Source organism: Quercus robur, chromosome 9, assembly GCF_932294415.1.
Source record: "Quercus robur chromosome 9, dhQueRobu3.1, whole genome shotgun sequence".
Lineage (NCBI taxonomy): Eukaryota > Viridiplantae > Streptophyta > Magnoliopsida > Fagales > Fagaceae > Quercus > Quercus robur.
In genome coordinates, this window is record NC_065542.1 from 32,032,537 (window position 1) to 32,046,380 (window position 13,844).

At 33.4% G+C, this 13,844-nt stretch overlaps 1 pseudogene; it reads right to left on the reverse strand.

The window, feature by feature from the left end:
* Positions 1-9,248: 9,248 nt before the first annotated feature.
* On the reverse strand, positions 9,249-13,596 carry LOC126700605 (protein kinase STUNTED-like; annotated as a pseudogene).
* Positions 13,597-13,844: the final 248 nt, after the last annotated feature.

Consider the following 13,844-nt stretch of genomic DNA (forward strand, 5'->3'; position numbering starts at 1 on the left):
TGCTGGTGATGCTCTAATAGATTTTGAATTTATAAGTTGTTTTATTCTTTTGGTGTTCGGTCCTTTTAGTTGTTTTGATTTTTTGTTGTTTTTAGAAAATATGAATCAAACTTTTATGACCAAAAAAAAAAAATCAAACCTTTAGAGCACTCTCATCAGGTGTGTCAAATGTCAAATATTTGGCATTTGGCACACCAAATATCAAAAATAGACCCTCATGAGATGTGCCAAATGCCAAAAAATTTGGCACATCGCTACAGTACCGTCTCAAATATGAGACGGTACAGACATCAATGCTATAATTTTTTTCTTATTTTATTCACTTTTCTCTCTCCTCCCAACACATCTCTCTCCGTCTGCAACACAGCTCTCTCTCTCTCTCCTCTCTGGTCTCCACCTCTCCGTTGCTCCCTATTTCTTTCTCAGTTTCATTTTTTTTATCTCTCCGTCTTTGCGCCTCTTTCTCTCTCTCTTTTTTTTTTTTTTTTTTTTTTTTTTTTTTTTTTTTCTCTGAGAAGGTGATTCCGATCTGAAGCAGAGCTCGTCGATTTGAACCTCTACTCGCCAATCTGAACCTCTGCTTGCCTAGGGATAGTCGCCGATCTTTGCTCGTCGTCCTCCACAGCTCTTGCTGCCGATCTCGTCGCCGACGGTTGGTTGAGTTTGGTCATTGATTGATCTGTTGGGTTGGGATTTTGTTGAAGATTTTGGGTTTTTTTTTTTTTTTTTTTGTTGAGGTTTTTGGATTTGGAATTTGTTGGAGGATTCGGTGATTGTGGTTGTAGTTTGTGGCGGTGGTTGTTGTTGTGGTGGTGGTTGTTGGACCTGATGGCGACTGGGTTGTGCATTTGTATATTTGCTGTTTTTTGGATAAATATATTATTTTAATGTGTAGGAAATATTATTTTAATGTATAGAATTAAAGTATAGAACATCTGATAAATGGTATATTGTAAAATGATGTGCTAAAATGATAAAGTGGGTTTTTTGTGTGTTAAAATAACCTTTTTTTTTTTTTTTTTTTTTTTTTTTTTAGAGAACTGAAGTGAATTCTCTTAATTTGGATACTAAAAAGTAATTAATGGAGAGTTAATAAATTTGTTTGAAGGAAGAATTAAAAAGAATAATTACTACTATTATTAATGTCAGGGCCACATCAAAAATAATAATAGTAATGTCAAGCCCGGCCATAGGCCTGGCCACTTAGGCCATTACCTCGGAAAGGCCCCAAATCTGGGGGGGGGGGGGGGGGGGGGGATTTAAATATATATATATATATATATATATATTTATATATGGTTGGGAGATTTAAAATAAAAAATTAGAAAGAGATAAGTAATGCTAGAAATAGAAGTGAGAAAAAAATAAATAAATAAGTTTTATAAATAGACATGTCACTAATCACAAGTAATTTAAATAAAAAAAAAAGTTAAAAATGCTATAAATTTTACTACATAATTTTTATAATTTGAGGTGACAATGAATATGATAGGTGGACTTCAATCAATTATTAAATACATTTTTTAATAAATTTTTTTGATTAGTGATATATTTTTGTAATCCTCATATTGTAAATTTTATAATATCTCTAACACCTTTGTAAGCCTCATGTCACTAATCACATTCATTGCAATATTAGTTTATAGTAAAATACGTTATAACTTTAGCATTTTCTTAAAAAAGAAAATCATATTAAAAAGTAAAAAGAATGAATTTTTTAAAAAAAAATTATTATATAAAATGTTAGTTAAATATTATTTAAATGATAATATAAATGCCAAATTGGATTAATGTCTATCTTTTTATTTTTCTAATATTTTTCTCCATCCTTTCTATGCCTATTTATATGTACTAATAATTTATTGGAAAAGGACATTTTGCATCAGAGGTATGCCATTTCTTTTTTCTTTTTTTTCAAGTGTCAAATCCACTATACTTTTATCCTTACTCTATCTATAAAATACCATCGAAAATAAACTAAATAGATTTTACAAGAAAAAAAACTCCTCCAAATCATACGGAAGAAAATACAAATCCTAAAAATAAACTTGAATGGATCTAACATCATAGTATTTTGCAATATTATTATTCTAAAGATTTTTAATATTAATATGTTATAAAATATAATAATACTATTACCAGTTTTATTATAAATGGCATGCAAACTTATATGATAGAGAATTATAAAATAATAAATAAACATCGAAATTAATTTCATAGGATTGGTGACAACAATTTGTAAATACTATTTAGAAAATTTTGTAACCATGGGGAACTTCAACATTACCACCTTTCGTTCTTCAAATCATGTTTCAATTACAAATAGGACTTGGGGGACTTCTAGTTTCACTAACCTCTGAAGCTCACAAACTGGGTGTGAGTTTCTGAGTCCATGACAACTCAAAATGTTGGGTTTTTTAGACCCCGAAAAGAATCGGTCAACCAAATTTTAGGCTAAGTAATTTTTAAGTCCAATTATGCAATGTCCATGGTTAGGCAAACAATTCCAATAATATGAAATTAGTAGAAATAACATAACACAATATGATAACCTATAGAAAACCAATAAAACAACTTGTTCTAAAGTAAAATCCACCAGAGGGAACCTTACCAAAAAGCACTCCACTATAATAAAGAGAAATCTATAGATCTGGTACAAACTTTTTGTCCTTATATTCTAAAATCTCAATAAATGAACTTACTGTAAAAACCTTTTATAGGGTGTGTTTGGATAGAACTTATTTTGCTGAAACTGAAAACTGAAAACTGAAAACACTGTAGCAAAATAATTTTTAAATGTGTGAATAGTATTGTGGGACCCATTTTTAATGAAAAAGTTGATAAAAAGTGGAGTTTGTGGGACCGTAAACAGTGCATAAATACACTGTTCACCGGAGAATGGGTCAACCATTGCGGCTGAAAAGGCAAAAAAAAAAAAAAAAAAAGAAAAGGAAGGAGGAAACGCAGACGCAGCAAATAAAAGTGCCATCCAAACTAGCACATAATATCATAGCCTCTAAACTAGCCTAGCATATGAATGCTTCACAACACTTTAGAACATTAGTAGAAACTTTTGTAAGTGACCACACAAAACTTTTAGATCCATACTATCTTAGGCTCCAAAAGTCCTTTTCATGTTCCCTAGGGTTTTCTTTATATGCTAGAGACTCAAGGAACCAAAACCCTAGTGATTTAATTGGCAGAATGGGTCGAAACACGAATTTGGTCTACCACACTTCGATTGATCTAACTAACATTTTTTATGGATAAGAAATTGTCGAAAAAGTGTCGAAGCCACAAATTTGAGATAGTGAATTACAAAACTTGACAACTTTCTTGTTTTCAAATATTAGGCATTCTAAGCACACATACTTACAACACACAAACATAACGTTAGCTAAAAACCTAACACAAAAATCAAAAGCCTCATTGTAAACAATCAGGCTACATTGTGTATGGTCACCAACCCCAAAAGTGGGGCATATTGGATTTGCTTTATAATGAACCAATCTGTCATCACCACGTGTCCAAGGTATAGCAAGCATGTAACCATTAGTTGTGGTTCATGTGTCCAAGATAGTGTATGAAAGTGATAACAAGATCAATCATAGACCATTACAACTGCATGCTATAGGTTTTAAGAATATTACAGTAGAGGGTCAGCTTGTTTTTCTTTTGTTTTGTTTTTGTTTTGTTTATATATATATATATATATATATATATATATATACAAAATAGAAATTCTACTCTAGTCCATAATTGTCAAAATATGAATCGTATCATGAATCAATTTTTAATTTTTCAGTATCGTGTATCGTATCGTATCGTACATCGTAAAATACACAAACACTTAATAAAATTTATTAAAAAATTTATATATATAAAGGGTATAATCATATAAATTTTGAATATATTCAACTAATGACTAATTTATTCATCATTTATGTAATAATATTTAACAAGCTAACTAAATAAATCAAACTAGCATATATTCATAACATACACATTCAAATTACTTAAATTTAAAAGTAATAATATATTACAAATGACTAAAAAAAAAAAATTTATTTTCATCATATTCATCAAATTGTCTAATCAACCCCATCTACGTCAACGCTATCATCATGTTTATAATTTTGTAAATTTATTTCTTCATTAAAATTTTCTTCATCGTTATTTGTCATTAACATTTACTATCTCTTCTTGTTCTTTTCATTTTAATAATTTTTCTATAATTTTTTTTTTTTTTGGCATCCTAGTTTCTTGGACTTATAACAATAGCGATAAAAATAAATAAATTTTTAAATATTAAAATGAAAGTTAAGTGTGTACTGTGTAGTCCAATTATAGAAAAGGGGAAAAAAACTTGTGAATATGTTATTTGAGTAGGCTAAATTAAGTAAACTAATAATTTTTTGCTAAAAACAAGTCTAACAACTTGTTAGATTCAAATAAAAGTACAAATTTTAACAAAAAATCTCATTTTAAAACATTTGTCTATATATCATACGATTTTATGATACGATACGATTCATACGATACACACATTATATTGTACAATTTATTAACACTTACAATATGCCGATACGATACATAACTTTTTCCACATGATACGATACATATCTCGTATCGTACAATACTGATAACTATACTCTAGCCTAATTTAAGTGTATATATGTGTGGAGCTCTCTTTTAGAGACTTGAACCCCAGTCCTTACCCCCTACACCCCACAAGTACTTATATTTTTGTAAAGTGACCATCGCACTAAGGGTGTGCGGTGGTAGAGGGCCCACTTATTGAGGAAGCATTATTGCATGTAGTACAAGCACCAAACACATTTGTCAAAGGAGCACCAAGCATGTGGTCTCATTTTGTCAAGGCTTTCCTTTGTCCTTCTCCAATAGTAAGGCAACACCTTATCCATTAGGAAAGTGACATATGCCGATTTCAACAATTATAAAAGAATAAAACACTCAATGAAGAGGACACATAGACACAATTTAACACTATGGTGGAAGTCTTCTTCCCACCTATTCTTTTCTCTATTATCTCCATTGTTTCATTCTCTCTTTCTCCATTGTAACTATTTTTCAGAAAAATAGTGGAATATTCGACTGGCTTGTACCCATGGTATTCTCCTTCTCCCAACACAGAGTGTTTCCATGTTAAAAAAACCTATGTATATTTCTCTTGCAACTTTACTCTCATGTTCTTCATTTTTTTACAAACACAAAGACACAATTTTTGACAAGGATGATGTCTAAATGTACTTTTAAGGTTTTAGAGATTTTTATGAGATAAGTCCAAAATATAACTTGCACGTGCAGTTACATTCACCACCAATAACAAAATCATGCCCATTGCTCTATTATCTACGTTTGGAAGTCATATCATTCTTACCAACAAACACTGCCTTGGCACTTCGTTTGAAAGCAATTGGGCTTTATTGATTTTTCTCAAAAATAGGCCTCACAAGGCCATGAGCCTCCTGCCTCCAAGAGTCCACAGTATATGGGCTTTTTGCGGATTGGGTCACATTCTCCAAGTTAACTACCCTATTACTTATCCAAATTCAAACCCCCTTGTGACAAGTCGTTAAATCTCAAAATCCAGAAATTTTTTGTTCCTGGTCGTTAAATCTCAAAATCCAGAAATTTTTTGTTCCTGCTGAAGCTTCAAAGAGGGATTTTAAGTACTATATATATATATATAATTTTTTTTGGCTAAAATGTAAAACTTTCCTTCTATGTTTCACCCAAATTCATTTTAATCCTCTAATTTTGTTTTTGTTCAATCCAGCCCTCTAACTTTTAAGTTTATTCAATTAAAGTTTTTTTTTTTTAAATAAACTTTTGTTATATGTTGTGGTTAATTTTCTAATATTTTAAATTTTTCTTCAAAATTTTAAATTAAAAAAATTCAATTAATGATTGAAAAGTATTTTCAAGATTTAAAAAAAAAAAAAAAATTGTTTTAACAAAAGTTGACAGAAAGGCCTTAATTGAATAAATCTAAAACTTAGAGGATTAAAATGAATAAAAGCAAAGTTAGAGGATTGAAATAACATTTGAAGAAACTTAGAGGGTGAGTTTTGTATTTTAGCCTAATTTTTTTTTAATTCAATAATTATTACATGGCTCTTGATGATTTTAGTACTATTGAGACAAAGATTAGATGATCATATGGTTTGATGTCATGTACTTAAAAAAGTTGAGATTTTTGGTCGCAAAAAAGAAAACTATGGATAAATCCTAATTAGGGAAACGAGAGAGAGGACTTGTTAAGTCCTAACATATTTTTGCAAGATCAATAAATCATTTTTTCTTTTTTTTTTTCTATTTCTAAAAAGTCAGTCTTAAATCATTCCTATATTTAATTTTAGAGTGGTGTTTATTTTAAACACAATATTGCATATAAAATACACGTACTCACTTTTTTTTACACTGAACTTATAACTTAAAATTGCGATTTCCAACTAGAATTTTTGGCCCTATAACAATTTTTCTTTCTTTCATTGGCTTGGTGAAACCATGCATTAGCCTTCAATATGTGCTTGAATATTCAGAAAAAAAAAAATGCTTTAGATTTGATAAGATTGATAGGATAAATACGCCCAATAACATTATTTTTACGTTCCTTCTTTTGTCCTCACTAAATTACTAACTCCTCAAAGTCCTATAACATTCTTCTAAAAAAAAATCCTATAACATTCTAATATTTACTTCCACAATCATGAACTCAACTCATTTTATGAATTAGCAAAAATATGGTTTGCCATAAAATTGGAAGAAATGTTTATTACATCAGCTATTACATAATGGCGAAATTGGTCAAGCTTGTTAAGATTACTCCAGTGGAACATGATGATCTAAAGTCTAATGCAAGAGTAGTCTCATAAGTAGATTGACATAGCATCATGTATGAATGTGGCATTCAATCAGGATTCAATTAAATATATATATAATTCACTTTCCCAACGAAATAATTTAAACGAAGACAAGCAACATGCAAGGTAAATGTCACCTAGAATCACTAAATTTGTCAGTGGAGTAAAAAAAAGTCTAATGTGTCTTAGATAAACATTACCAATCAGTCTATTTTCATCATAGTAAGTTGGACTCATGTTGAAACAAAAGGAGAGAATAAGGAAATGATGTTAAGATTAAAGAAAGTGGAGAACGTGATTCAAAATGTATTTAATGAAGATCAGGATCCTATGAAGTGAAATGAACAAAGCATAAAAAATAAAGGATATAATAATATGTAGATTTGTAATACAAAAGTGATGTTACAACATTAAAACTGTCAGTTTCTAACTTTTGTAAAAAAAGAAAAAGAAAATGAAATTGTCAGAGGCAATAGTTAAAGTCAGGACACCATAACATAACTGTATCATTGTTTTTTTTTTTGAGAAACCACTGTATCTTTGTTAGTTCACAATCATATTGTTTGTGTGAAAAGCAGTTCACATTCACATTGTTTCCTTGAAAATGAAAAGGGTAGATGGTAAAACCAGAAAATTCAAGTTTCTTGACACAAATGTCAGACATCGGTGTATTCTGCACATATTGTAGGTATGAAGAAGTCAGATTATCACGTTCTGAAATTGCAAAACTGAGACTATCATTATTAGCAGTACTACTACTACAAAGTTAGCATTATCCATAGCGCAACCCTTAGTCATACAGAGTTACAGCTAGCACTAGTCCATGCAGAAGTTTCTTTGCAGAAGAGTATGCTTCATTTTAGGTTCCAAACTCTAATCAAGGAGAACCTGGCAATCTGGCATATGCCATCACATGGTTCCAACAAGGATACTCCTCAAAAACTATGCTGAAAACCTCATTAATAGCCATATTTTGATCAGATTCAACCACAATATTTGTTTATAAAAATAAAAATAAAAACCACAATATTTCAGATTTTTTGTTCCTTATTTGAAATCCTAGATTTCACTTTTTGAAATTTGAATTTCAGATTTTTCTAGATTTCACTTTGAATTATGGAATATAATGTGGCTTGATGTATCCCTAACCTATTAAATTTAAGCTAGGGAATGACTTTAAGTACTGCAATTTGAATAACAATTTTCTGATTAGAGAGATTTCATATATCTCTAGGCTTGGTAGTGATTCCAAACAACCATAGGCGATGAAGCCTAAGGTTTTCAGATAGATTCTAGATGGTGAAGCCTAGGATTTATCTTGTTCTTCTTTATTTCCTTAATTTTCCACCTTGTCCTGCATCAAACACCTGTGCGAGGCTATATTCTCAGTTCATGTAATATTTGCTCAAAGTCCGGCATGTGGAACAAGTATTTTTAGCCAATACTTTGGGTAGAAGCTAATTTCTGCTACGCGTGTAGGAGGAGCAAGTAGTGATTGTGTTAGAATGGGACATATTAGAGTGTCATGTCAAGCATATCTGTCATAATTGTTACTTGTTTGGCCTGCTAAAATAGTAATTGTGTATACACAAGGTATTCCTGGATGAAGATTGGTTTAGAAGTGTCGGCTTGTGCTGCACAAAATTTTGACAGATATTTTCCTGTAGTCCTTTGTTAAAAGTTCTAGTAGTGATTTTTGATCCCATGATACCTTGACAAGTTAAAAGTACGTAGAGATCAGAAATTGGAAGGAGAGAAGGGGAATGAGGCAGTGTTTGACGAGTTAAAAGTACTTGCAGTCATTTTAAACCCCATGATACCTTGACAAGTGTTGTACACAGACCATGAAACGAAAGCACTTCGGTACAAGACATAGACTATAGAGTGATGTCAATGTGTACGTGTGGGTAATGAACATCAGAACATGGAGTGTCGGTGGCGATTATTATTTGGGTGCATGAGACCTGTTTGACTTGCCATTACTAATGCCTAGAGCACCACTACAAAGTAAAATAGTACATATTTCTAGAGTAGAGTAGCACTTGTAGCTTTCGTGGGGTTGGAGACATTGATGACTTTATAAATCCACGAGAGGATACAAGAGCGTCGGGGTCAAAAATGTGAGGATTCAATAGCAGATAATGTGAGGATTCAATAGCAGATGTTGATGGTGAGTGGGGAGGAATCTATACCAAAAGTGGGTTTGGAGGGAAAAAGCAAACAGAACGTAGCTCAACAATAATTGTAGCAAGTTGAGGATGATAAAGACTTGTATAGTCCTCATATGAAGGGCACTTTGTGAGTCATAAAGTTGCAAATAACAAATGCTATTGCATCAAATAGTTAGTAAACAGATGTAAATATGTAATCAAAAGATGGATAAATCAAGCACAAAATGCAGCATAGCTCTTACTAACCAGCTTGTTCTGGATATGAGCAATGTTTAATTGTGATCACAATAGTATGAATCTCTTAAAATTACAACATATTCCACTCTCATTTTAATTGAGATTTTTGGGAATAAAACTGACACTTGTTCTCTTATTTTATTTTTTTAACCATCCTTTTCTCTCTCAGAGGAAGCTAGCCCCAACAAATTGGGACTAGATTCTCAACTAATTGGGGAAGGAGGAGGGCACACCCACAAACAACCTCTCATCCAAAACCCATCTATATGAAACCGAGTGAAGACACAAAAGCCAATGAAATGGCAGGGAAAAAAAAAAGAATGTACAAAAGAATCACACAATGGAGACACCAATTTTTACTTGCAATTAGCCAGTACTGTGGTTAGTCGAAGCTTGATGAGCGGCTCCACCTGCCTTGCAAGTAGTCTTCTAGTGACACGCTCTGCTCAATGCTGCTCATGGAGAGTGAATCATCCCCCACATCAAGCAATGCAAGGTTAAGATGTGACTGTAGATTAGAACGTGGACAAGCTTCGCCATCCAGCATGTCAGATTCTTCTGAAGCATTAACTTGTAGCCTTGCCCACTTGGTGACCTCAATATCACCTTGAAGGAGCTTCAAAACCTGTGGCCAATGAGAACAGATATAAATTTAGACAAATAATCATAGAAAGGAGAAAAAAATGTTATTTAGACAAGAGTATAATCTTAAAGAATCTACTTCAGGAGTTGAGCTATTATAATTGAGGGACCACATGATGAGGGATATGCAAGTTATAAAAAGTGAGATTAGGGTCCAGAAAACAACATCTTCACTCACCGAAAAAAAAAGAAAAGGAAAGTGTTTGGTGGGGGGGAAGGCAATTCCAATAACATTTAGAATATGACATGGGGGCAGTGTAGGCAAGTCATTAAGTATAATCGAAGGGAAGCTATGAAGAAGAACTAGAGATGACTTACAATGCTTATTTGAGGCCGAGCTCGTGGGGCACGCCTAATACAAAGTGTGGCAGCTAATATCATCCTCTCCATCTGGTCTTGATCATAGTTATCGCCTAAGCTTGGATCTAATAATTGGGACACCTTTCCATCATTTAGAATTGGCTTGGCCTGGACAGCAAATTTGAATCATTTAATCCTTCTTTAAGATATAACATTGAGAGGTGAGTTCAGTACTGATAGCCCCATGAGTAAAAGAAGACATACCCACATGACTAGGCTTTCTTGGCCTTTTGGATATTCACTACTTATAGGCTTTCTTCCTGAAAGAAGCTCAAGAAGTACAACACCAAATGCATAGACGTCTATCCTGTCATTTACCTTGCCATACATGAAGTATTCAGGAGCCAAGTAACTGCAGCAAAATGTAATAATATTCAATGGTTAAACATAAATTTCACCGTTATTCAGAAAACAATTCAAAAATGAAACCATCATTTTCTCTTTGAAAGGAATGCTGAGCATGCAGATAAGCTATGGATGCTAAAACTATGGGAGTTGAAGTTACAAACCCAAAGGTGCCTGCAACATCGGTGCAGGTTATGTGTGATGAGGAGGTTGATGCCCATACTGCAAGTCCAAAATCAGAGAGCTGAAGAAACCAAGTATCATAACATCAGCATCAACAGCACAACAAGGAGAAAAAAAAAATCACTAAATTAAGACATAAGCTTTACATCACCTGTGGCTCAAAATCATCAGATAATAGTATATTTGATGATTTAACATCTCTGTGAATCACAGGTTGAGCACTGCCACTGTGCAGATATTCCAAGGCCTCAGCTACACCCACAGCCACTTTACATCTCTCACTCCAACCAAATGCAAGAGGATCTTTCTTATTCCCTAAGTTAGCAAGAACCAGAAAAACATAACATTAATTAGAAACTACTCGGAGCCTGTGTAGCATAACAATCTTCACTTTTCATAGTGTTCACAATAATTATATGTAATTTTATACCATGAAGGTTCTCTTCAAGGCTTCCTCTTGATAAGAAATCATAAACCAAGAGAAGATTGCCATCCTCAAAGCAGAACCCCACAAGGGAAATAATGTTCTTGTGATGTAAGGTAGTAATAATTTCTATTTCCAAGACAAACTCCCTCAAAGCATCTTCAGATGGCTTTAAGATCTTCACAGCGAGTTCCCTCCCGTCAGGAAGGAAGCCTCTATAAACTTGACTGCTGCCTCCTTTCCCAATCAAGTTTTCTGGAATTACAGAGCAAAATACTTGTAAAAGTAAAACCACATTTACATACAATGGACTATAAGTAAGTTAATTCGAATATGAAATGTGGATCAGAACAAACCTGGCGAAAAATTCGATGTTGCTGAAAGGAGTTCTCGGTACTTGAACAATCTGCAACTTGATGAGTGTTTCTCATGAAGACCCTCCAATTCATTTGGTGGGCTGCTGGAATTGCGTTCAGGTGAAGGTGGAGCAGTCGATGTCTTGGTATCCACTGGAACAATAGCGCCACTCTCACTATCTAAAGTTGAGGACTGATCTTCACACTGATCACAACTATTTTGTTTGTGATCTGAATTAGTAATATACAAATACTTTCTACTAGGCAACCGCAATGCCCATTGAACCACAGAGATCTGCCGCACCAAAGACCTCTCAGATTCTTTTTTATCTGGTAGAATAGAACGACGAAGTAATGGCCAGCCGGGTTTTGATTCTGGTAATTCTTTTTTCAAAACAGAAATTGAACTAGACGCTGCTTCTTCCTTCTGTACTGGCACTATAGCCAAAGACTTGTCTTCAACGCCATCATTGGAAGAGTCTTCTGCAGATTGCTCACCACAATTATCTGGCAAATCGGAGTTCGACTCACAAATTGAGCATTTCTCCGTCATAGCACTCTCTCTACTATCCAGAGCAGCTTTAGCTAAGCCCTCCTCCAATTCTTGGTAGGTACCATTATCAAATCTCTCCTTTAAACTCACACTAGCATTGCCTTCGTTCAGTACTTTCGTGTTCTTCTTCAGTGTCCCCTGAATCATTCTAAGCAACCCATTTCGATGATGATCTTCAGTTTCTGTATTAAGTACATAAAATAAGAAAACTGTACTATAATTCATTCCAAAAAACAACAAATCAATTATAAAAAAATCCAAAACCTTTGGAGTAGCTTGCACTTGTTGGAGACCCTTCTCTCTTGAACACAATTTTCCCATTATTAACAGCAAGAACCCAACAATCCTTGGGCAATTTTTTAGCACAGTACTTAGCCAGCGATGTCGATGGCCGCAATTTATGGTGGTTACGAGCAGTTCCGACAATAACAGTAGCAGCAGAATAAGATTGTGCTTCCCGAACTAAAATTTTTTTAATTGATGTACCTCTGCAAATCTTAAGCTTGAGATCCACCTGCAACATTTCAACCAAATCCTCTACTCTTCAAAATTTTGTTAGCTAAAACAAAAACGCTGAAAGTACAAATTTTGATTCTTGATACAAATAACAAAAAGAAATACACATGCAACTCAAGTTTTACTCTGTTTAACTTAGTTTTCTGCTTTCAAACCAACCAAAAGCAAAGCAATTATATACTAGAAAATTCCATGAATAAATAGCACAAAACCCAGAAATAATTTTGCAACTTAAGCTTAAATTTTGCAGGAAACCGAACCTGTTTGAGGTTGCAGAAACCTTCATAGACGTCAAAAACAGAGTCAAATGCTTTGACAAGCGAAAGCAGAGATGACTTCCCATCTCGATCCACAATTTCTACACATATTTATCCATTTCACAACAAAAACAACAAACCCCATCAAAACACAGAAATAAAATTAAAAAATAATCAAAAAACAAAAACCAAGTACAAAACTTTATATCATAGACTTCTGCTCATGTTTTTTTTTTTCCATTACCATCATGTCCAAGAACGTGAAGAGCAACAACAAGGTCACCAGGCTGAGCCACCTTGACCAGAGCCCATGTCAGCAGTTCTCTGCTAGGCGAGTCTAGCTTCACCCCCACCACCACCGTCCGGCCACCGGACTCGCCCAAAGCCTGGGCTTCTCCGGCCAGACCATTTTGCGGCATTTTTTTTTTTTAATTCAAACTCAAAAGCTGTCGCTTTCCGACCACCTCGTCGTTTTGTTGCCGGTTATTGCAGTCATGTGAGACATATATATAGTAGATACATACAAAATATAAATAAATAAAAGTGGTGCATTAGAGTTTGAGCGATTATGAAAGTTGGGTTTGGCTTTAACAGTCAAGTTGGTTTGCTTTTCAAGCTCGGACACCAGAATAGAAAGAGATAGAGGGGAGGGAATGTTTACACTACACTCAGTTCTATTTTTAGCTTCCTTGAATCGCTTTCTGATTATGCTTTTATAACATTTCTTATCATCAATTTTATTTTTATTATCATTAGTTGTTAGCTTTAATTAACGTAACTTAGCTTTTCCTTAAAATAAACAAAAAAATTAATGTAATTTAGTTTTTGACGCAAGATCTGTGTTGAAAATTAAAAAATGGGCCATGGGACCCCACCTGCAGTGGACGTCGAAGCTAAAATTTTATATCAAATA